The sequence below is a fragment of the Lotus japonicus genome, unplaced genomic scaffold (assembly GCF_012489685.1).
Source record: "Lotus japonicus ecotype B-129 unplaced genomic scaffold, LjGifu_v1.2 AP022635.2".
Taxonomy (NCBI): Eukaryota; Viridiplantae; Streptophyta; class Magnoliopsida; order Fabales; family Fabaceae; genus Lotus; species Lotus japonicus.
Window position 1 is genome coordinate 61868 of NW_026645418.1, and position 22726 is coordinate 84593.

General features: G+C 42.1%; 1 non-coding gene across 1 annotated transcript; it reads left to right on the forward strand.

Moving 5' to 3' along the window:
- The first annotated feature begins 15096 nt into the window (after nt 1–15096).
- LOC130727331 (small nucleolar RNA R71) lies at nt 15097–15203 on the forward strand. The gene has a single exon (XR_009015255.1). It is a non-coding gene; the product is annotated as a small nucleolar RNA R71 (small nucleolar RNA).
- The last annotated feature ends 7523 nt before the right edge of the window (nt 15204–22726 follow it).

Consider the following 22726-nt stretch of genomic DNA (forward strand, 5'->3'; position numbering starts at 1 on the left):
ACGTGTTTTTCTGAGTGTGCTATTACAGGCTCTGACCTCAATCAATCTTACACAAATCAGAAGCACTGTGTATAAAGAGTGACCCAAAGCAACGCTTTCACATTCACCATGTTCAGTATGAACAGTGGAAAAGCTTCAGAAGTTCTGAGTTATACAAACTCTGATGTGACTCAGTCGCTAGAAGTTCTGAAGATCCAGAAGTTCTGATAACCAAGAAAGACTGAAGGTTCAGATGTTCTGATGGTGTAGAAGACTCTGAAGATCCAGAAGCTGAATAGTGGAAACTCTGAAGTCCAGAAGCAAGAAACTCTGAAGGCCATGTTCTTCCCTCTGAGTTCAGAATCAGAAGATACATTGGTCAGAGGATCTGTGCTTTCCCTCTGACTCTGATCAACCGGCTTCACAAGTTCCAATATGAAGCATTCCCCTGATCAGAAGTCTCCTAGGTTTAAAGGTCGCGTCGCTATCCAAGTACAAAAGCTACTGTACCTTCCTGACGACCTACCTAACGTTCTCAGCCACAGCAGAAGCTGGATTTTCCAGAACTGCCCTCCAACGGTAGCATTTCCCATGCAACGCTCAACCCTAATCCTTGGAGTATATAAAGAGGCTGAAGACTGAAAGAAACGGGAAGAAGCAATACATACGCGCAAGACATATTCAAATTCTTCTAAGTTTTCTTTCATCAGAAATTCATTGAGTTTACTATTAGCTTTTCAGAAGCAAATCTCTTGTAAACAATTCTCTGATAAACAGTTTGTTTAGTTCCTTTAGGAGATCAAGGTTGATCGGATCCTAGAGAAGACTAAGAGAGTGAATCTTAGTGTGAGCTAAGTCAGTGTAATTGTTAGTCACTTGTAGGTTTCAAGTGCAGTTGTAACTCTTACCTGATTAGTGGATTGCCTTCATTCTAAGAAGGAAGAAATCACCTTAACGGGTGGACTGGAGTAGCTTGAGTGATTTATCAAGTGAACCAGGATAAAATCCTTGTGTGCTTTTCTATCTCTTATCTTCAGCACTTAAGTTCTCGAAAGATTTGTCAAAATCTTTAAGGTGGAAGTTTTATATTGAAAACGTTATTCAAACCCCCCCTTTCTACCGTTTTTCATACCTTCAATTGGTATCAGAGCGCAAGTTCTGATTACCACACCTAACAGTGTTCAGTGATCCGGGCCGGTGTGAAAAACAATGGCTGCCACCACCAGTGAAACTCAAAGAGATGGTTACAATGCAAAGCCTCCTATGTTCGACGGTCAAAGGTTCGAATATTGGAAAGATAGACTAGAAAGTTTCTTTCTGGGTTTCGATGCAGATCTCTGGGATATTATTGTGGATGGCTACGAGCGTCCAGTTGATGCAGATGGCAAGAAGATCCCAAGGTCAGAGATGACTGCAGATCAAAAGAAGCTGTACTCACAACATCACAAAGCAAGAGCAATTCTTCTAAGTGCTATTTCCTATGAAGAGTACCAGAAGATTACAGATCGTGAGTTTGCAAAAGGCATTTTCGAGTCTCTGAAGATGTCTCATGAAGGAAACAAGAAAGTCAAAGAATCAAAGGCATTGTCTTTGATCCAAAAGTATGAATCCTTCATCATGGAGCCAAATGAGTCCATTGAAGAAATGTTCTCCAGATTTCAGTTGCTTGTAGCTGGCATACGACCTCTCAACAAGAGCTACACAACAAAAGATCATGTCATAAGGGTCATCAGGTGTCTTCCTGAAAGTTGGATGCCTTTGGTGACTTCAATAGAGCTCACGAGAGACGTTGAGAATATGAGTTTAGAAGAACTCATCAGCATTTTGAAATGCCATGAGCTGAAGCGCTCAGAGATGCAAGATCTGAGGAAAAAGTCCATAGCATTGAAATCCAAATCTGAAAAGGCTAAGGTTGAGAAGTCAAAAGCTCTTCAAGCTGAAGAAGAGGAATCTGAAGAAGCATCAGAAGATTCTGATGAAGATGAGCTGACTCTGATCTCCAAGAGACTCAACCGCATCTGGAAGCACAGGCAGAGCAAGTTCAAAGGCTCTGGAAAGGCAAAAGGAAAGTATGAGTCCTCAGGCCAGAAGAAGTCTTCAATCAAGGAAGTCACATGTTTTGAGTGCAAAGAATCTGGGCACTACAAGAGTGATTGTCCAAAGTTGAAGAAGGACAAGAAGCCAAAGAAGCACTTCAAGACCAAGAAGAGTCTGATGGTGACATTTGATGAATCAGAGTCAGAAGATGTTGACTCTGATGGTGAAGTCCAAGGACTCATGGCGATTGTCAAAGACAAGGAAGCAGAGTCAAAGGAAGTTGTTGACTCTGACTCAGAATCAGAAGGAGATCCTAACTCAGACGATGAAAATGAGGTATTCGCTTCTTTCTCTACCTCTGAACTGAAACATGCACTGTCTGATATCATGGATAAGTATAACTCCTTATTGTCTAAGCATAAGAAGCTGAAAAAGAACTTATCTTCTGTTTCCAAAACTTCTTCTGAACATGAGAAAATTATTTCTGATTTGAAAAATGATAATCATGCTTTGATCAATTCTAACTCTGTGCTTAAGAACCAGATTGCTAAGTTAGAAGAAATTGTTTCCTGTGATGCCTCTGATTGTAGAAATGAATCTAAGTATGAAAAGTCTTTTCAAAGATTCCTAGCTAAAAGCGTGGATAGAAGCTTAATGGCTTCAATGATCTATGGCGTAAGCAGAAATGGAATGCATGGCATTGGCTATTCTAAAACAATTAGAAATGAGCCCTCTGTGTCTAAAGCTAAATCCTTGTATGAATGCTTTGTTCCCTTTGGTACCATATTGCCTGATCCTGTACCTGCTAAAGTTGCTAAACATCCTCTTAAAAAGGGATTTTTCTCTATGACTAAATATCATGCAAATATTCCTTTAAAATATCATGTTGAGACACCCAAGGTGATCAGAACCTCTGGGGTAACTAACAAGAGAGGACCCAGAAAGTGGGTACCCAAGGACAAGATTATCTATGTTGCAGATATCCTTGATAGCTCCACTGAAACACCAATCATGGTATCTGGACAGTGGATGCTCGCGTCACATGACGGGAGAAAGGCGTATGTTCCGAGAGCTGAAACTTAAGCCTGGAGGCGAAGTTGGCTTTGGAGGAAATGAAAAGGGTAAAATTGTTGGTACTGGTACTATTTGTGTAGATAGTAGTCCATGCATTGATAATGTGTTATTGGTAGACGGCTTAACACATAACTTATTGTCTATAAGTCAATTAGCTGACAAGGGTTATGATGTTATATTCAATCAAAAGTCCTGCCGGGCTGTAAGTCAGATCGATGGCTCTGTTCTGTTTAACAGCAAGAGGAAGAACAACATTTATAAGATCAGATTATCTGAGTTGGAGGCTCAGAATGTGAAGTGCCTTCTGTCTGTTAATGAAGAGCAGTGGGTATGGCATAGACGGTTAGGGCATGCCAGTATGAGAAAGATTTCTCAGCTGAGCAAGCTAAACCTTGTCAGGGGCTTACCCAATCTGAAGTTCGCTTCAGACGCTCTTTGTGAAGCATGTCAGAAAGGCAAATTCACAAAAGTCCCTTTCAAGGCAAAGAATGTTGTCTCAACCTCAAGGCCGTTGGAACTTCTGCATATCGACCCCTTTGGACCAGTGAAAACTGAGTCTATAGGTGGCAAGAGATATGGGATGGTTATCGTTGATGACTATAGCCGCTGGACATGGGTAAAGTTTCTTACCCGCAAGGATGAGTCTCATGCTGTGTCCTCTACCTTCATTGCTCAAGTGCAAAACGAGAAGGCTTGTAGGATTGTGCGTGTCAGAAGTGACCATGGTGGAGAGTTTGAGAATGACAAGTTTGAGAGTCTGTTTGATTCCTATGGAATTGCACATGATTTCTCTTGTCCCAGAACTCCTCAACAAAATGGTGTTGTTAAGAGGAAGAACAGAACTCTTCAGGAGATGGCTAGAACCATGCTCCAAGAAACTGGCATGGCTAAGCACTTTTGGGCAGAGGCAGTAAATACAGCATGTTACATTCAGAACAGAATCTCTGTGAGACCAATTCTGAATAAGACTCCTTATGAATTGTGGAAGAACATAAAACCCAACATTTCTTACTTTCATCCTTTTGGCTGTGTTTGTTATGTTCTCAATACTAAGGATAAATTGCATAAATTTGATGCTAAGTCTTCTAAATGTCTTTTACTCGGTTACTCTGAGAGATCAAAAGGTTTTAGATTTTATAATACTGATGCTAAGACTATTGAAGAATCTATTCATGTTAGATTTGATGATAAGCTTGACTCTGACCAGTCAAAGCTAGTTGAAAAGTTTGCAGATTTAAGCATTAATGTTTCTGACAAAGGCAAAGCTCCAGAGGAAGATGAGCCAGAGGAAGATGAACCAGAGGAAGAAGCTGGTCCCTCTAACTCACAAACTCTGAAGAAGAGCAGAATCACTGCAGCTCACCCTAAGGAATTGATTCTGGGCAACAAAGACGAACCAGTCAGAACCAGATCTGCCTTCAGACCCTCTGAAGAGACCTTGCTCAGTCTGAAAGGATTGGTGTCCTTAATTGAACCCAAGTCCATAGATGAAGCTCTTCAGGACAAGGATTGGATTCTGGCCATGGAAGAAGAACTGAATCAATTTTCCAAGAACGATGTTTGGAGCTTAGTGAAGAAGCCTGAGAATGTCCATGTTATTGGAACGAAGTGGGTATTCAGAAACAAGCTGAATGAGAAAGGAGATGTAGTCAGAAACAAGGCAAGGCTAGTTGCTCAAGGCTACAGCCAGCAGGAAGGAATAGACTACACTGAAACATTTGCTCCAGTAGCAAGACTGGAGGCAATCAGACTGTTGATCTCTTTCTCAGTAAATCACAACATAGTTCTACATCAGATGGACGTAAAGAGTGCCTTCCTAAATGGTTATATCTCAGAGGAAGTCTATGTTCATCAACCCCCAGGTTTTGAAGATGAGAGGAAACCAGACCATGTGTTCAAATTGAAGAAATCACTCTACGGTCTGAAGCAAGCTCCCAGAGCATGGTATGAGAGACTTAGCTCATTCCTTCTGGAGAATGAGTTTGTAAGGGGTAAAGTAGATACAACTCTTTTTTGCAAGACTTATAAAGATGATATCTTAATTGTGCAAATTTATGTTGATGATATTATATTTGGTTCTGCAAATCAATCTCTATGCAAAGAATTTTCTGTGATGATGCAGGCTGAATTTGAGATGAGTATGATGGGAGAATTAAAGTACTTTCTGGGAATACAAGTTGATCAAACACCAGAAGGAACATATATCCATCAGAGCAAGTACACTAAAGAACTTCTGAAGAAGTTCAATATGCTGGAATCTACAGTGGCCAAGACTCCAATGCATCCTACATGCATTCTGGAGAAAGAAGATAAAAGTGGGAAAGTATGTCAGAAGCTCTAACATGGCATGATAGGTTCACTTCTATACTTAACTGCATCTAGGCCAGACATATTATTTAGTGTTCACTTATGTGCTCGTTTCCAATCAGATCCAAGGGAAACCCACTTAACTGCTGTTAAGAGGATCCTAAGGTATCTGAAAGGCACCACTAACCTTGGCTTGATGTATAAGAAAACATCAGAGTATAAGCTTTCAGGTTATTGTGATGCTGATTATGCTGGAGATAGAACAGAGAGAAAAAGTACTTCTGGAAATTGTCAATTTCTGGGAAGCAATCTAGTCTCATGGGCAAGCAAGAGGCAATCAACCATTGCACTATCAACTGCAGAAGCAGAATATATCTCAGCAGCAATATGCAGCACTCAGATGCTCTGGATGAAACATCAGCTGGAGGATTATCAGATCCTTGAGAGCAATATCCCAATCTATTGTGATAACACTGCTGCAATCTCATTGAGTAAGAATCCTATCTTGCATTCAAGGGCAAAGCACATTGAGGTAAAGTATCACTTTATTAGAGATTATATACAGAAGGGCGTACTTCTTCTGAAGTTTGTTGATACTGACCATCAATGGGCAGATATCTTTACAAAGCCCTTAGCAGAGGATAGATTTAATTTTATTCTGAAAAATCTAAACATGGACTTTTGTCCAGAGTGAAGATGGATCAGAACCTCTGACTATGATACTTCTTGATCAGAAGATGTCTAGTCCAGAAGGTAACTCAATCAGAGTGTGTGTACCCACTGGTACTGACTCTGAAGCTGAGACAACAACACGTGTGTCAGTATTTCTGATGCATAGTTCCTTGTGCCCGTGTGACATTCTGTTATGATTGCGTGTAGATGTGCTTCTCTCCTGTGTGTGATTGTGTATTTTACTGTTACTATCTATCTTTAATTTTCAACCGTTGATCTTAAAGTGCTTTTTGAATCAACAACGGTTATTTGATAAAACCCACTATACACACACGTTCTCGTTCACTTCCGGTTTTCACTCTCGCACTCTCTGTTTTTCAAAATCGCTCCTCTCGATTTCTCTCTCGATCTCTCTTCATCTTTCAAACTTCATCTTCTACCTCAAACCTTCAACCGCTTCAAAATGGTGAGACAAACCAGAAGATCTACTGCAGATGCACCTCAGTTCCCTCACATGGTAGTTGGTTTGGCAACGGGTCAAAGGGGCCCTGAGAATCCGACACAAGATCAAGGTCAAGCTCAAGAACAGAGTGTTCCAATTGCAGAACGGGGCTGTGCCGTTCACTGCGTATTTGCTCCTGAGGAACTCCAAGTCCTGGCAGAATGGAGATTCAACCTCGACAATCTGGCTACAAATGGGTATGATCTTCGTCCTGAAGTCCAAGCTCAAGGTTGGGGAAATTACTTCAACAGACTTCGAGGACCGGTGTATGAGAAACTGGTAAAGGAATTTTGGAAGCACGCCGACTGCGATGATACTCAGGTGGTCTCTCATATTCTTGGAAGAAAGATCATCATCACTGAGAAGTCATTCGTGCACTTACTGGGTGCAAACACTGCTTATGGGTTTCGTTTCCAACTCACGGAATCGAAGCTGAAACCTAGCACCAAGGACAAAATCAACCAGGCCCTGTACACCACTTTCAAACCGGGCAAGACGAGTTACAAGGTGATGGACCTTCATCCCAAACTCAGGATCTGGCACAAGATCCTGCTTCACTGCATAAACCAGAGACCGAAGGGCAGTTCTCCAGACTACATCAACTTCAACCAGAAGGTGATGTTGTTCTTCATCCAAGATCAGAAGAAGATCTGCCTTCCCTACTTCCTGTTCTCCTATTTGAAGGAATGCATCCGGAAGTCTCGCACCACCACCTCCATCAAGTCTGCAATCAAATATATCCCTTTTGGGAGGCTGCTCTCAGACTTTCTATTAAAAGCAACTTGGTGCAAGATTTGATCAATGCTGGATGTGTAGAGGATCTAAGCACAATTGTCAGTGATGTCTTCACTGCAAACTCCCTGAAGAAGATGGGTTTGGTCCAGAAGAAGATTGCTCCTGTTCATGAAGACACATCTTCTGCGATCAGAGGAAGAAGGATGCCTCTGAATGACTACCCTCTGTGGACACAAGCGGACAATCCTGACGCCATCAGATGCTATGTTGAAGACCTCAGGGCTCAAGGTTTCGAAATTGACCTTGATGATTTCGTCAGCAGACTACCACCAGCTCCAGAGTTTCCTTCTCCTCCCAAGAGGAAAGCTCAGAGGAAGATGGTTCTGGACGAATCTTCTGAGGAATCTGATGTCCCTCTGGTCAAGAAGGCGAAGAGAAAGCCTGATGATGGTGATGATAGTGATCATGAGGATGGTCCTCCCAAGAAGAAGAAGAAGAAAGTCAGAATCGTGGTGAAGCCTACTCGGGTGGAACCAGCTGCTGAGGTGGTCAGAAGGACTGAACCTCCTGTCAGAGTGACTCGATCATCAGCACATTCAAGTAAGCCTGCACTTGCTTCTGATGATGATTTGAACTTATTAGATGCACTCCCTATTTCTGCCTTGCTCCAACACTCCTCAAATCCCCTCACTCCTATTCCTGAATCCCAACCAGCCGCAAAAACCACCTCTCCACCACATTCCCCAAGATCTTCCTTCTTTCAACCTTCTCCTACTGAAGCACCTCTCTGGAATTTGCTTCAGAACCCAACCTCTAGGTCAGAAGATCCAACCTCTCTCCTTACCATTCCGTACGACCCATTATCTTCTGAACCCATCATCCATGAACAACCAGAGCCCAACCAAACAGAACCACAACCCAGAACGTCTGATCACTCTGTTCCCAGAGCATCAGCACGTCCTGCTACCAGAACCACGGATACAGACTCTTCAACAGCCTTTACACCTGTATCCTTCCCAACCAATGTTGCTGATTCTTCTCCCTCCAATAACTCTGAATCTATTAGAAAATTCATGGAGGTTAGAAAAGAAAAGGTGTCTACCTTAGAGGACTATTACCTTACATGTCCAAGCCCTAGGCGATATCCTGGCCCTAGACCTGAACGTCTAGTTGACCCAGATGAACCTATCTTGGCCAATCCTTTACAAGAGGCAGACCCTTTGGCTCAACAAGCTCACCCTGCCCCTGACCAACAAGAGCCTATTCAACCAGAACCTGAACCCGAACATTCAGTGTCTAACCAATCCTCGGTTAGATCACCCCATCCTCTGGTTGAAACTTCAGACCCTCACCTTGGAACCTCTGAACCCAATGCTCAACTGATTAACATTGGTTCTCCACAAGGTGCCTCTGAAGCCCATAGCAGCAATCACCCAGCCTCTCCTGAACCCAACCTCTCCATAATTCCTTATACTCACCTTCAACCCACATCTCTCTCTGAGTGCATCAATATTTTCTATCATGAAGCCTCTTTGAGGCTCCGCAATGTGCACGGTCAGACTGACCTCAGTGAGAATGCTGAACATGTGGCTGATGAGTGGAACAATATGGGCACTTGGCTAGTGGCTCAAGTTCCAATTATGATGCAGCTCCTGCATGCAGAGGGAAGTCAGAGCATTGAGGCTGCCAAGCAAAGGTTTGCTCGAAGGGTGGCTCTTCATGAACAAGAACAGAGAAATAAGCTTCTTGAAGCTATAGAAGAAGCCAAGAGAAAGAAGGCTCAAGCAGAAGAAGCTGCACGTCAAGCAGCAGCTCAAGCTGAACAAGCCAGACTTGAGGCAGAGCGACTTGAAGCTGAGGCTGATGCTCTTAGATGCCAAGCACTTACACCAGTTGTGTTTACTCCTGCTGCTTCTGCTTCCATTCCAGATCCTCAAGCTGCTCAGAATGTTCCTTCCAGTTCAACTCAGCCAAGCTCATCCAGACTCGACATCATGGAACAACGTCTTGACATTCATGAATCCATGCTGATTGAGATGAAGCACATGATGATGGAACTTCTGCGACGATCTGACAAACCTTAATCTTAGGATCTCTTCTTCTTTCTTTCTTTTTAGTTAATTTTTGTTTTTTTTTTGTTAAACTCTGTTTCTTTTTACTTATTTATGCTACTTTATTCGTTTGTGAATCTCTGCATATCTATATATAATTGTGTCACATATGTTTGCAAAACTCTTTTTATTTATAATAACCTTATGTTTACATCATACATTCTTTCCCTAAGTCTAGAATGGAGGATTCCTCCTCATTCTTCTGCACTCCTGGCGCTGCTCTGACCTATCCTTCTACAGACGCTCCAGTACATGTTGGATGTTGCTGAGTCTGACCTTTAGCTCATCCCTCTCCAGAATCTCTTCTGAAGTCCTGAGCTTCTCTTCCAAGATCTCTTTTTCTTCCAGCAGCTTGAGTTCAAGCCGGCTGAGTTCTTGCACCTCCTCCACGAAGGCAAGAAATTCCTTCAGGTCTCTCTCCAACTCTGGATGCAGGTCCTCTTCCAGCAGTGTCCGTGTTAGCTCCGAGATGGTCGCTGTACCCTCTGGATGCCTGATGTTAAGGAACAAGTCCTCTTCAAAGGCCTTCTTCCTCAGCTCTTCTAGTGCTACGCTGTATGATGCCATTTTTTTTTCTGAAAATTATTCGAGGTGTGAAGCTTACCTTTCTCTCCAACGCTTTATATAGGCTTCACTTTCTCTCTGAAAGTTAATGCTCCTACGGTTTCTCGAGGTTAAGTTCTTGGTAACTGACCCTTCTCTTTACTTCCTTGACCGGTGGTAAACGTTCTTCTCTTGCATTAACTCTTCTCTTTATTTCGCCTAACTCTGATTCTTGCATCGCTTTCACTTTCTTTTAAACTTAGACCTTCTCTAAGGGGGAGTACCTTGTACTTCAAGCTAAGTTTTTCACACCCCAAGCTTTTTGCTTATGACAAAAAGGGGGAGTACACCCAGTTTTTGATGTGTAAGATGTGTTAGTGTGATTTATTTTTCTTTTGGAGATTTTAAGAGTTCCACCTTCATGACCATAGATGTGTCACTGGGCAAATACAAGGAATAAATTTCACTTCTTCTGAAGTGATTATAAGTTGACTCTGATACCCAAGACTCTGATACCTTGTCCATGACTCTGATTACTTATGCGCTCTGATTACTCGATTTTCATCTATGTCATAAATTTTTTCACTCTGAACTCTTATATTATTTAGCTCAGAATCTAGACTTTACTAACGTTTTCATCAAGTATTAGATTCAGGGGGAGCTAAGCTCAGAATCAAGCAGTGACTTGAATTCAGAATGAGCAAGATAAACTATTCACATCAGGATAAGTATTATTCTATATCTCTAAACTCTGAGTGAATTCAGTTTAATGTTTAAGAATTGTTCATCAAAAATCTTAGTTTTGTCATCATCAAAAAGGGGGAGATTGTAAGATCAAGTTTTGATCTAGTAGTACAACTCTATGTTTTGATGATTACAAGTTAACCTTTTGATATGAACAATTGTGGTACTCTAACGTGTTTTTCTGAGTGTGCTATTTACAGGCTCTGACCTCAACTCAATCTCACACAAATCAGAAGCACTGTGTATAAAGAGTGACCCAAGCAACGCTTTCGCATTCACCATGTTCAGTATGAACAGTGGAAAAGCTTCAGAAGTTCTGAAGTTATACAAACTCTGATGTGGACTCAGTCGCTAGAAGCTCTGAAGATCCAGAAGTTCTGATAACCAAGAAACACTGAAGGTTCAGATGTTCTGATGGTGTAGAAGACTCTGAAGATCCAGAAGCTGAATAGTGGAAACTCTGAAGTCCAGAAGCAAGAAACTCTGAAGGCCATGTTCTTCCCTCTGAGTTCAGAATCAGAAGATACATTGGTCAGAGGATCTGTGCTTTCCCTCTGACTCTGATCAACCGGCTTCACAAGTTCCAATATGAAGCATTCCCCTGATCAGAAGTCTCCTAGGTTTAAAGGTCGCGTCGCTATCCAAGTACAAAAGCTACTGTACCTTCCTGACGACCTACCTAACGTTCTCAGCCACAGCAGAAGCTGGATTTTCCAGAACTGCCCTCCAACGGTAGCATTTCCCATGCAACGCTCAACCCTAATCCTTGGAGTATATAAAGAGGCTGAAGACTGAAAGAAACGGGAAGAAGCAATACATACGCGCAAGACATATTCAAATTCTTCTAAGTTTTCTTTCATCAGAAATTCATTGAGTTTACTATTAGCTTTTCAGAAGCAAATCTCTTGTAAACAATTCTCTGATAAACAGTTTGTTTAGTTCCTTTAGGAGATCAAGGTTGATCGGATCCTAGAGAAGACTAAGAGAGTGAATCTTAGTGTGAGCTAAGTCAGTGTAATTGTTAGTCACTTGTAGGTTTCAAGTGCAGTTGTAACTCTTACCTGATTAGTGGATTGCCTTCATTCTAAGAAGGAAGAAATCACCTTAACGGGTGGACTGGAGTAGCTTGAGTGATTTATCAAGTGAACCAGGATAAAATCCTTGTGTGCTTTTCTATCTCTTATCTTCAGCACTTAAGTTCTCGAAAGATTTGTCAAAATCTTTAAGGTGGAAGTTTTATATTGAAAACGTTATTCAAACCCCCCCTTTCTACCGTTTTTCATACCTTCATTCACAAGCGAATGGAATGGGGTTGACCCAATTCTTCCACCTCCTAATCTCCATGGCTTCTTGCATGCCCAAGAGGTCTCTTCTTCCCTCCCGATACAAAACTCCCCGCTCCTTCACACACTCTTTGTGTGCTAGGTAAGCTCGGTAAAACTCCTCCTTAATCGCTGATAGGAAGCGGGAGCGATCAAAACTCCGGGAGGTGGAGGAAGAAGCTGCAGCTCTTGTGTTGGTTCTTGCTCTTTTCACAGGCATCTGCAAAGTTGTTAGCCCATACACAAGCCACAAACGTTAGAAATGTTAGTTCAAAAATAAAATAAAAAGAAATGAGAGGAAAAACTTTGTACAAAAATAAAAATAAAGAACAACCTAAGAGCACCCAACAAGTTTCTTAGTGATTTTGGCAAAGAAAGAAAAACTACCACAAGCACTTGCCAAAAATCGACTAAGAGAACCCATTGGGGCATTCTACCAAACACCTTATAAGCAAAAGCTAAACTAAACTAACCCACAAAATCCTAACTACCCATTCCTCACAAATTTACAAACCCAATGAGTATATACATCCCAAACCCAACTTGCATTAACACAAATCACTCACCCAAACCCCCTTGGAATCATGCATTGTAAATCCCATGAACAAAAATGAAGGAAAGTGAAAGTTGAAACTTACCTTGACTTGAGAGTGAGTGGGTGCAAGTTAAAGGAACTTGGAACAATGCAGAACTTAAAAGCAAATGGGAGAGCCAAAGTTTGTGCAAGTGAGAAATGAGAAGTGGAAATGGGGTTTGGAGAGAGTGGGGTGCGTTTTTTTATGAAGGAAAGGGAGTTAAGAGTGGGAAAATGAAAGGTTGGGGTTTTAAAACCCAAAATGTAAGCAAAAATACGAACAGGAGCGCTCGAGCGCTCGAGGTGAACGCTCAGGCGCTCACACCAGTGCCAGAGGCAGTGCCTCTGCCACTAATTGGCCCTAGGCGCCCATGAATTGGCGCCTAGGCGCTCAACCCAGTTTTTTTCCACAAAAATTTCTACTTTTTCTTTTTTTTTTTGAAATTAAACACCTAAAATACTACAAAATTAAAAGATAGAAAATAATAAAATAAAAAGAATGGGTTGTCTCCCATTTAGCCCTAAGTTATAGTACTAGGTGGACTCTCCTTCCGATGGTGTTAGGAAGGAAATTCCTTTCCATTGATTAACTTACCACAAGTGCAAGGAAGAAACCTTGCACAAAACCTCTGGAGTAAATCCTCCCATGAGGCAATGTCTTCTTGCTCATCAAACCAAGCTCTAGCCTCCCTTGTCAAAGAATGAGGGAAGAGTTTAATCTTCACTTCATCACTTGAAACGCCCTCAATCTTAGCAAGGGTGCTAGCTTGGGTAAACTTCACCATGTGAGCATGTAAGTTCTCATACTTGAACCCCCCATACTTGTTACCATTAACAAGCTTGATGAGAGCCGGATGGAACTCATCAATTTGGGCATTAACTTTGGGGGTCTCCTCCGAAACCTTCGACCTGCTTCTAATCACATCACAGACAAAGTCGTTGTCATGGTTAGTTTCAATCATAGGATTAAAAACAGAAAACCGTACCTTTTCCTTACCAACACGGAGAATGAGGTGACCCTTGTCAACGTCAATCTTAGCTCTACCAGTAGCTAAGAAAGGTCGACCAAGAATGAGAGGAATCTTCTCATCCTCCTCCATATCAAGCACAACAAAGTCTACGGGGAACACATACTTGTCCACCCGCACCATTACATCCTCCACAATCCCATATGGAGTCTTGAGGGATCGATCCGCCATTTGCAAGGAGAGCATGGTTAGGGTAACCTCTCCTAGGTTAAGCCTCTCAAACATGGTGAGCGGCATCAAATTGATGCTCGCTCCAAGATCACACAAGGCTTCCACATCCGCCATGCCTTCAATTTCCACCGGAATAGTGAAACTTCCGGGGTCCCTTCTTTTCTTCGGCATCTTCCGCTGCAAAATGGCACTACATTCCTCCGTCATCAACACCGTCTCATCTACTCCCTTCAACCTTCTTCTCTTATGCAGAATATCCTTCATAAACTTAGCATATATAGGCATTTGTTCCAAAGTATCGGCAAAAGGAATACTGATGTGGAGCTTTTTGAAAACATCAACAAATTTTGAAAACTTTTTATCTAAGCTCTTCTTAGCCAATGCTTTAGGGAACGGAACCTTGCTAGTTTCAGGAGTAAGATCAACTTCATTTCTCACCTTAATAGGCACAACTACTTCTCCTCCCACTATCTCCTCTCTCTTTTCTCCCTCTGTTTTTTTCTTCAATTCATTCATCACTCTCCCACTTCTAGTGGCTACAACAAAGGCATTCTCTTGCTTAGGATTAGGGATAGTGTCGGAAGGAAATTTACCTTGAGGTCTCTCGGCTATTTGCTTGGCCAGCTGGCCAAATTGATTCTCAAGATTTTTGATAGCCGCCTCTTGATTCTTGTAATTGTTCTCCGTCCGGTTGATGAAAGTTTCCACCAACTCTTCTAAGCTCTTCTTGGAACCACCACCTTCACCTTCTCCTCGCTCTTGAGGTTGTCGTGAGCTTTGACCTTGGAATCCTTGGCTAGGAAATTGTCTTTGAAAACCATTTCCTTGCCCATTATTACCTTGCCTCCACGAGAAATTAGGGTGATTCCTCCATCCTGGATTGTAAGTATTTGAAAATGGGTCATTCCGAGCTTGACCCATGGCTTTCACTTCCTCCTCCGGTCTAGTCTCTGTGCATTCTTCGCTGTCATGTGGCCCTCCACAAGTCACGCACTCCACCTTGGCAACTCGACCACCAATCTTGGTAGTCTTCATTTGATTTTGAATCTCATTCATTTGCTTGGAGAGTTGCTTGTTGGAGGCCATAAGTTGATCATAAGCTTCAACCTCAAGGACTCCTCTTCGGGCTTGGCGATCATTACTAGAGTTCATGGCTCTTATAGCCATCTTTTCAATCAACTCATACCCCACTTGTGGAAGTAAGGCATCGAACTCTCCACTTGAAGCCGCATCCAAACCAAACCTCGAAGAATATTGGAGACCATCATAGAACTTTGCTACTTGCTCAGCTTGAGTAAGGTTATGTTGAGGACACCTCCTCAAGAACTTCTTGAACCTCTCCCAAGCTTCATAGAGATTCTCATCGGTGGATTGAGTAAAAGTCATGATGTCATTCTTGAGTTTCCTCAAGAGGGCTCTTGGAACAAACCTCGTGGTGAACTTCTCAGCCAAGTCTTCCCAAGATGTAATGCTACCTTCGGGCTGTGAATTCAACCACTCTTCAGCAGTATCCCTCAATGAAAAAGGGAACAAACTCAAGCAGATGGTGTCCGCTGAAACATTCTGAACTCTGTAGGTGTTGCAATTACGGATAAACCGCTCCATGTGTGCATGAGGATCTTCAAGAGCACCTCCACCATACTGATTTTGGCTCACCAAATTAATGAATGCCGGCCTCAGCTCAAAATTTCCCGTGCCATCGGGGGAAACTATGCTGCCCGGATAATCGTAGCTCATGGCAGCCGAGGTGAGGTCTCTAAGAGAACGATTGGCATTCTCCAATTCTTGCTCTTGAAGTTTTTGAGCAAGAGCCTCATTCACTCTTTCTTCTATGTGGGCTTGCATCTCCTCTTCCGTCATTTGAGCAGCCATGGCTTCAAGCCTTTGTTGGGCTCGACGACGGCGAAGAGTACGTTCAGGCTCCGGATCAAACAGCAATGGATCCGTGCCAAGCCTACTGTGCATAAACTGAAATCACAAAAACAGAGAAAAGGTTAGTAACACCTATTCAATGCAATGCTTAGTAAAGCAAACAAACAAACTCTTTAACTTAAACCGAAAACCACAAACAATCCCCGGCAACGGCGCCAAAAACTTGTTGGTCAATTCGCAAGTGCACGAATACCTCCGGGTTTTAAATTATCGAACCACAGGGATTGTGAGTGAGAATTATTGATTTAAGCCTAAAGTTTGCAAGCTCTTTAAAACAGTAAAATTCAGAAATTGGTTTTGGGTGATTGTGGTGAAAGATTTGCAAAAGAGCAATGTTGAAAATGATGTAATTAACAATGATGGAAAATTGCCTTGGGTGTTCGATCATCTAATCCATTTCAGTCCACCTATCCTATGCATGTGATATCTTGATTCCACTCTTGTTGTTATAGCCTATGTACTTACTAGTTGATTCCTCACAAAAGTAATTCTCTCAAACTGAAAGATAAGCCCAATTCCTTGTGTACTTAAACATTCATAAGAGGTATGATAGCAAAGTTATTCAGGCCAACAAAACCCTACCCTCACTCTATTCCTAGAAGCAAGTATAGAAGGACCTATTCCAATTCATGTCCCTAAATCATAACAAATTTCCATTCTATTATAATCTAGTCTATAGCAAAGGTGCACCAAAGCTAAACATGCAATAAGGAATTGAAATACAAGATTGAATCAAGACTCATGCATAGAGATAGGATTTAACAACTAAAATTTCATAGAATCTCTTAACCCAAAGCAAAAAGTAAACTAGCCACTCATGGCTAGTGAATTCATAAAGGAAATGTAAAGAAAACCTGAGAAGAAATACAAGTTGGAAACCTCCCTTGGCCCCAAAGTTCTGCTCAGCTCTCAAAACTTGATCAAAAATGAGTGAAATGACAAAATGTATCAAAGAAATTGGCCTAAGCCTTATTTATAGGCAGAACACACGAAACTGGGCGCTCAGGCGCCAATTCAGAGCGCCTGAGCGCCAATTGCATGTTGCAAAACATGCTCTCTGACCCTATTGGCGCCTAGGCGCCCACTCCAAGCGCCTAGGCGCTCAAGCTCGCCTGAAAATGACTTTTTGGCTTCTGAAACTCCTCTTTTCAATTCTCTTTAAGTTCTTCATCAATTCCATGCTTCTTGGCCTTCCTTCTCCTTCAGTTTCTGCACTCCTAACCTAACCAACAAGACAAGGAAGATTCTAGAAGCTCCAAGAGCTCATTAGCACAAGAAGTCCCTCATAAAACACAACAAAACCATGCAAGTCCTAAACTTTACTTAAAATGCAAGAAAACTACCTATAAAACTACTAAATTACCAAAACAAAATAAAAACTAAAGAAAAGAATAAAAATGCATGAGAATGCATGAAACACTACATGAGACTCAACAAAAAGACTCAAAACAACCAAAGAAATGACCCTAAAAACACTACTAAAATAGGGTCATCACGCCTCAGTGAAGATCCATGCTTTCCACGAGGTCTCACGCCTCAGTGAAGATTCACGCTTTCACAAGGTCTCACACCTCAGTGAAGCTTCTCGCTTTCACAAGGTCTCACGCCTCAGTGAATTTCTCGGCTCATCCCTTGGATGGCTAAATAAACTGCTCAACGAGCGAAGGAGTATCAACATACTCAAAAACTTACTAGTTTTCTCAACTCTTGGATCCGACGACACTTCTCGTTTTCCAAAACTAAGATTTGACTCCTAAGCTTTTCCTTCGAGATTGTTATCATTATTCAAAGATTTAGAGGTTGGTTAATGTCTTATGAGTTTTCCTTACAAAATAGATTCCATTTAGTCTTATTGCAAATCTTATGAGTTTTCAAGATCTCCTAATCCCAAACAACTCCCAGAAAATGTCTCGATCCACTAAAAACAAGAACAAGGCCCGAACTCCGTTCGTCCTGTCAAACCTTCTCAAAAAAACTCTCATAAAAATTCGGCATGACTTGCCCGTTATTCTCACTCCTTAGTACCACAGATATATATGAAAAAGGCATAGTTAAATCAGCACAATCAACCAACATGTCATATATATATTAACACATCCTAACATAACCACTTAGCACTTAGCATATAAGCAAGTATCACACATCCTAGATTAACCATTTAGCACGTACCATGTAATTCAATCTCAAAAACAGTCAGTAGATGAATCATCCACATTGTCAGCTGAAGCCTCAGAAAACATTTTTCCCAATCAAACATTAACTATCAGAAACTAAGGATTCAGTGAGAAGCCCTCACCTGTAGATTCTCCAGGGTTCTCTTCGAATGCGCCTACACAATCAGCTCCTTGATCTTCAGGAAATTCTTCAAAAGAACCTTTAGAGTAAAACCACAGAATTCCATCAAAATCTATCAGAAACTCAGTAATCAATACTCACTAAGGTTACACGAAGTAGCATATACTCCGAGGTACGATAATCTAGCGCGAAAGGACAAGTTTTCGAAAAAGAATTTTCTTCCTCCTCCTAGGGTAGTCTCGACCACTTTTGGTAATTAGGTGGGTCGATTTTTCTTCGATCAAACTTGGTTCCTAGGTTATCATTAGCCGTAACTAAGGGTATTCTAAACTCAGAAAAATAATCAGATCGAAAACTGTCGCAGGGGTATTTTGGTCAATATTTTTAGCTCCGAATTTCAAAACTGAAATTTCGAAAAGCAAATTGGATGGGGACGTCACCAACGACGTTTATGACGACTAATCCAACTAGCACTAAGCTAAGGCGATAGTTTTCAGTCCAAAGGACGGAACTTTGTCTCAAAATGGGTATTTTAAGCAAAATTGAAACTCGACGGTAGTTTTTCGAGAATCGACGCAGTATTATTCGCTTAACATGCTCAGGAGCACGTAGGGAAGATGTTTAGGTAGAAAAATGGAATTATCTGGATAGTTTTGCAAAAAACCTCAAAATTATGAGCACAGAAAGACATAGTGAAAAGCTACGGAAACGACGATCAGAGGTAAGGATTAGCGACTATACCTCGATACCTTCAAGTAGCAACTGTTGAATCAACGATCAAGCAAGAAATGAACAAAATCTCTTCTTCCTCCTCCTCCAATGAAGCTCGCGGCCTTGAGAGAGAAATGGGTGAGTTTTTGTGATTTTTCTCATCTTTCTTGCTATATATAGAGGATGGTAAACGCGGGAAAATGAAAGTTTCGCGATTCCGATTTTTCCGGCTTCATTCTCCGTGTATTCTAAGATATTTTTTGGCGAAAGAATTCCAAAACTAACAAGAGGTTCCTTGTATTTTAGGTGACTAATGCAATGTCAGTGTAAAACTATTTTACCCGATAAGTTACTTTTTGCATTGGATGTCGGAAAAGAAAACTTCCTTCTGAAGAAAGATTGAAAACATCAAGAGAAATGGGTGTACGCGTGTGGAATCTTCATTTGAAGCTCCGAATAGAAAAAGTCTTCATCGATCGTTTATTCTTGGTTTCTTGAACTATCAGGGTTTTAGTTTCGGCAAACTTCCGACGATTGGAATCGGACGTTCGTGCATTCTAGGTTTTCGCCTCGGAACACTTGTTATATAAGGATTAAGAAATGTTCTAACATTTCTCTGAAGATTTTTGGAATTAGCTTCCATCGTGTCTTTAAGTGTAAATTGGCTATTTACTAGTGTTTTTGCCCTAGGTTTAAGCGTATATCGATCGTGCTATAACTTTTATCGATTTTGATGCAATCCTTAGACTTTTCCTGAACTTTCTCCTTCACAAATTTATTCCATTCAATAAGCTCTTGTTCAGGTTTTCCTTCACGATACATCAAACCTAATCGCGAATAAGTATTTTATTCACTTGGTATAAACTTAAAAAAACTTGGGTCTTACATTACTACCCTCCAAAAAGAAAGTTTCGACCTCGAAACTTAAGGGTCAGTAAAAATTTCTGGATATTGTTCTTGGATCTTCTCCTTCAGCTCCCGAAATCAATCTTAACCCTAGTATTCTCATTCAACTTAGCAAAATTCACTTGCTAACTCTACGAAACTTGTCCAAATATAAACACCTCAAGCACTCATCTGAATACTAACACTTTCCTTTTTGTAACTTGATCACCATCCAATCAATCCAACACTTAGTCTCTCGGTCAAAACCTGAGACTTCAATTCTACTAACTCCGCAGGTGCCATACGATATGATGCAATCGAAATCGGCCCTGTTCCCGGTACGATGTCAATAGCAACTCAATGTCGCGTACAGGCGGCAATCCAAGTACATCGTCAGGAAAGCATTTGTGAAGTCTCTCACCACTGGAATAGTGTAAATTTCCGGGTTCCCTTTACTCTCCAAGCTTAGCAATACGGAGTACTCTTGAGATCTGTCGTTCCAAAGAAACGCTAATGTGATTGGCAGATAGATACTCAGAAAGATCCGAGTCAGAAAATACCACTCTCTTTCGGTTGCAGTCCAAAAGACAATGATAGTGGGACAACTAATCCACTCCTAGGATAACATCCAGGTTCTTGAGAGTTAGGCATACTAGGTTAGCATGATAGACTCTATCTGCATATGTTACCGGACATTACGTACATGCAGTATTAGCAAGTAGAGTTTTTTGGCAAGGGTGGTAACTATAAGATCGAAGCTTAAAGCAGTAATAGGAAGTCTCAATCTAATCACGTATGCTCTAGAGATAAATGAGTGCATTGCACCGGAATCGAAAAGTATAGTTAGGAGATTACCATCAATCTCGCAGTCTCCTCTGATCAGACCGTGGTCTCCTTCAGCATCTTCACCATCCATGGTGTAGACTCTTGCGTTAGCAGCAGGACGCTTCCCACGAGCAGTGTTGACGGTTGGTTCCGTCTTGGGTGCTCTGCACTGACCGGCAGTATGCCCCATTTTGTTACAATTAAAGCATTTGGGCCTCGTGTCGGAACAAGCATTAGCATAGTGTCCCGGCTCCCCACATCTGAAGCAGGTCATCTCCCTCTTCAAAGTCTGATCTCTGGGACCACCAGCAGTACCCGTCATGGGTCTGTAAGATTCTGAAGTAAATCCTCTTCCAGCAGGACGCTGATATGGCCTCCTGCTCTGAAATTTCTCTTTGCCTTGAAAATTTTGAGAGCCTGACCTCATCGGCCCTCCAGTTCCAGTACGGTTCAACCTCCTGTTTTTCATCAGCTCCACTTCTGTGGCTTTCTCCACCAACGACTGAAAACGCATAATTCCCAATGGCCTTACTGAGTCCTCAATATCAGGCCTCAGTCCATTAACAAAGCGCTTACACATGTAGCGGTCATCAACGTGATCGTTGAAAAATTGAAAATGCTTCGCCAAAGATTCCAAATTGGAGGCAAATTCTGGTACAGACATACCTCCTTGACGGAGTGTCAGATCTGTGACTCCCGCTCATCCCGAGCACTTGTTGGAAAATACTTTTCCAAGAACGCCATCCGGAAGGAGTTCAAGTTGATCTCCTCATGGTTGGCTTCCATGATCCCCCTGGTGCCTTTCCACCAATACTCAACATCACCGAGCAGTAGATAAGTTGCCATGCCCACCTTGGCACCCTCAACAGTCTGCAAAACACCAAATATCTTCTCAACCTCCTGGATCCAGAGATTCGCTTTGTCTGGGTCAGTACCACCCGAAAACTTGGGTGGATTTTGCCTCCTGAAGTCATTCAGGCCTTTGTTCTGGTCCAGAGTTACTTCCCTCTGACGCTGATGCTGATCACGTGCCTCCTCAGCAGCACGCCTCATAGCATTATCGTTGGCTTGTGCAGTCACAGCTTGGGCCATAGTGGCCATCATCTCAGCTAATTGGTTAGTGTTTACCATGTTCTGTTAAGTTAAGCAAACAGTTAGTACTCATCATAAGATAGCATCTAGCATAACTATACAATATGATTAAGCAATAACTTCAATCAATTCTAAGCGAAAAATCGCTTGCAGACAATCAATTTTCACTCCTTGCAGAGTCACACAACCTAGCACAGAAGACCTATTCCCCAAAGACTCCCGAAAGACTCGACAAGCTCTGATACCACAATGTAACACCCCGATTTCGGTGGCGTCACTTTAGTAACCAAAAGAAACTTAAGCGGAAAAAACGTGAATATTTTTTTTTGATAATATAAGCAACACTGAAAGAAAATGAAATTCTAAAAACGAAAGATAATCAGAACTAATATACAATATAAATTACAGCCCCCGCTGTAAGTGGCAACCTCGTCACGAGTAACCTCCAGTGACGGAAAGTAGAAAAGTGTAACTCCCGTAGGCAATATGTACAGACTAAAAGTAAAGGTTAAGTGTCTGCAACACAAACCTCAAAAATGAGAATAAGTTAGCCCAATCGGCCTAAAAGAAGACCTCCTAAGTCCAACCAACTCTATGTGATTTCCGTAAAGAAACCACACAAAAAGCTATAAGCGGGAAACTACCCTGTCCCCAAAGAAACAAATGACAGTCAGAGCTAAGACTCTACTCCTACACTAATCCTATCTCGAGGAGCTCACACCAGCACTCAAACTATGTGCTAGCATGATCGTCGTCTGAATCCGAATCCAGAACGACCAAGTCTACGTACACTACCCGTCATCCTCTCGCAACCGCGATGCGCTCCGGTGCTGTCCTCTCGGGCTTAGGGCCCGAACCATGATCATCAATGATAGCAACCATGGGTGAGCTAGACTCTGAAGAAGTCACTCCCACAGGCTCCTCCTCTGAGGGGTCCTCATCATCAGAAGATGACGGTGGTGGTGGTGCTCCTACTCCTGGTCCGCCGTGCAGTCCGGGCGGCAAGTTGAAACTGACAGTGCACCTCCTCAACACTCCCTCCATCAAGTGTCCTCCACTGTCCACACGATCCTCCATGATCCTCCCTGTGTACGTCGCACGATGGCTAGCGGGGTCGACCACCCAGACGCCGGGGTCATCCTGGTCTATCATCTCGTATCTAGTCCCCCCCGAAGGGTGGACCATCG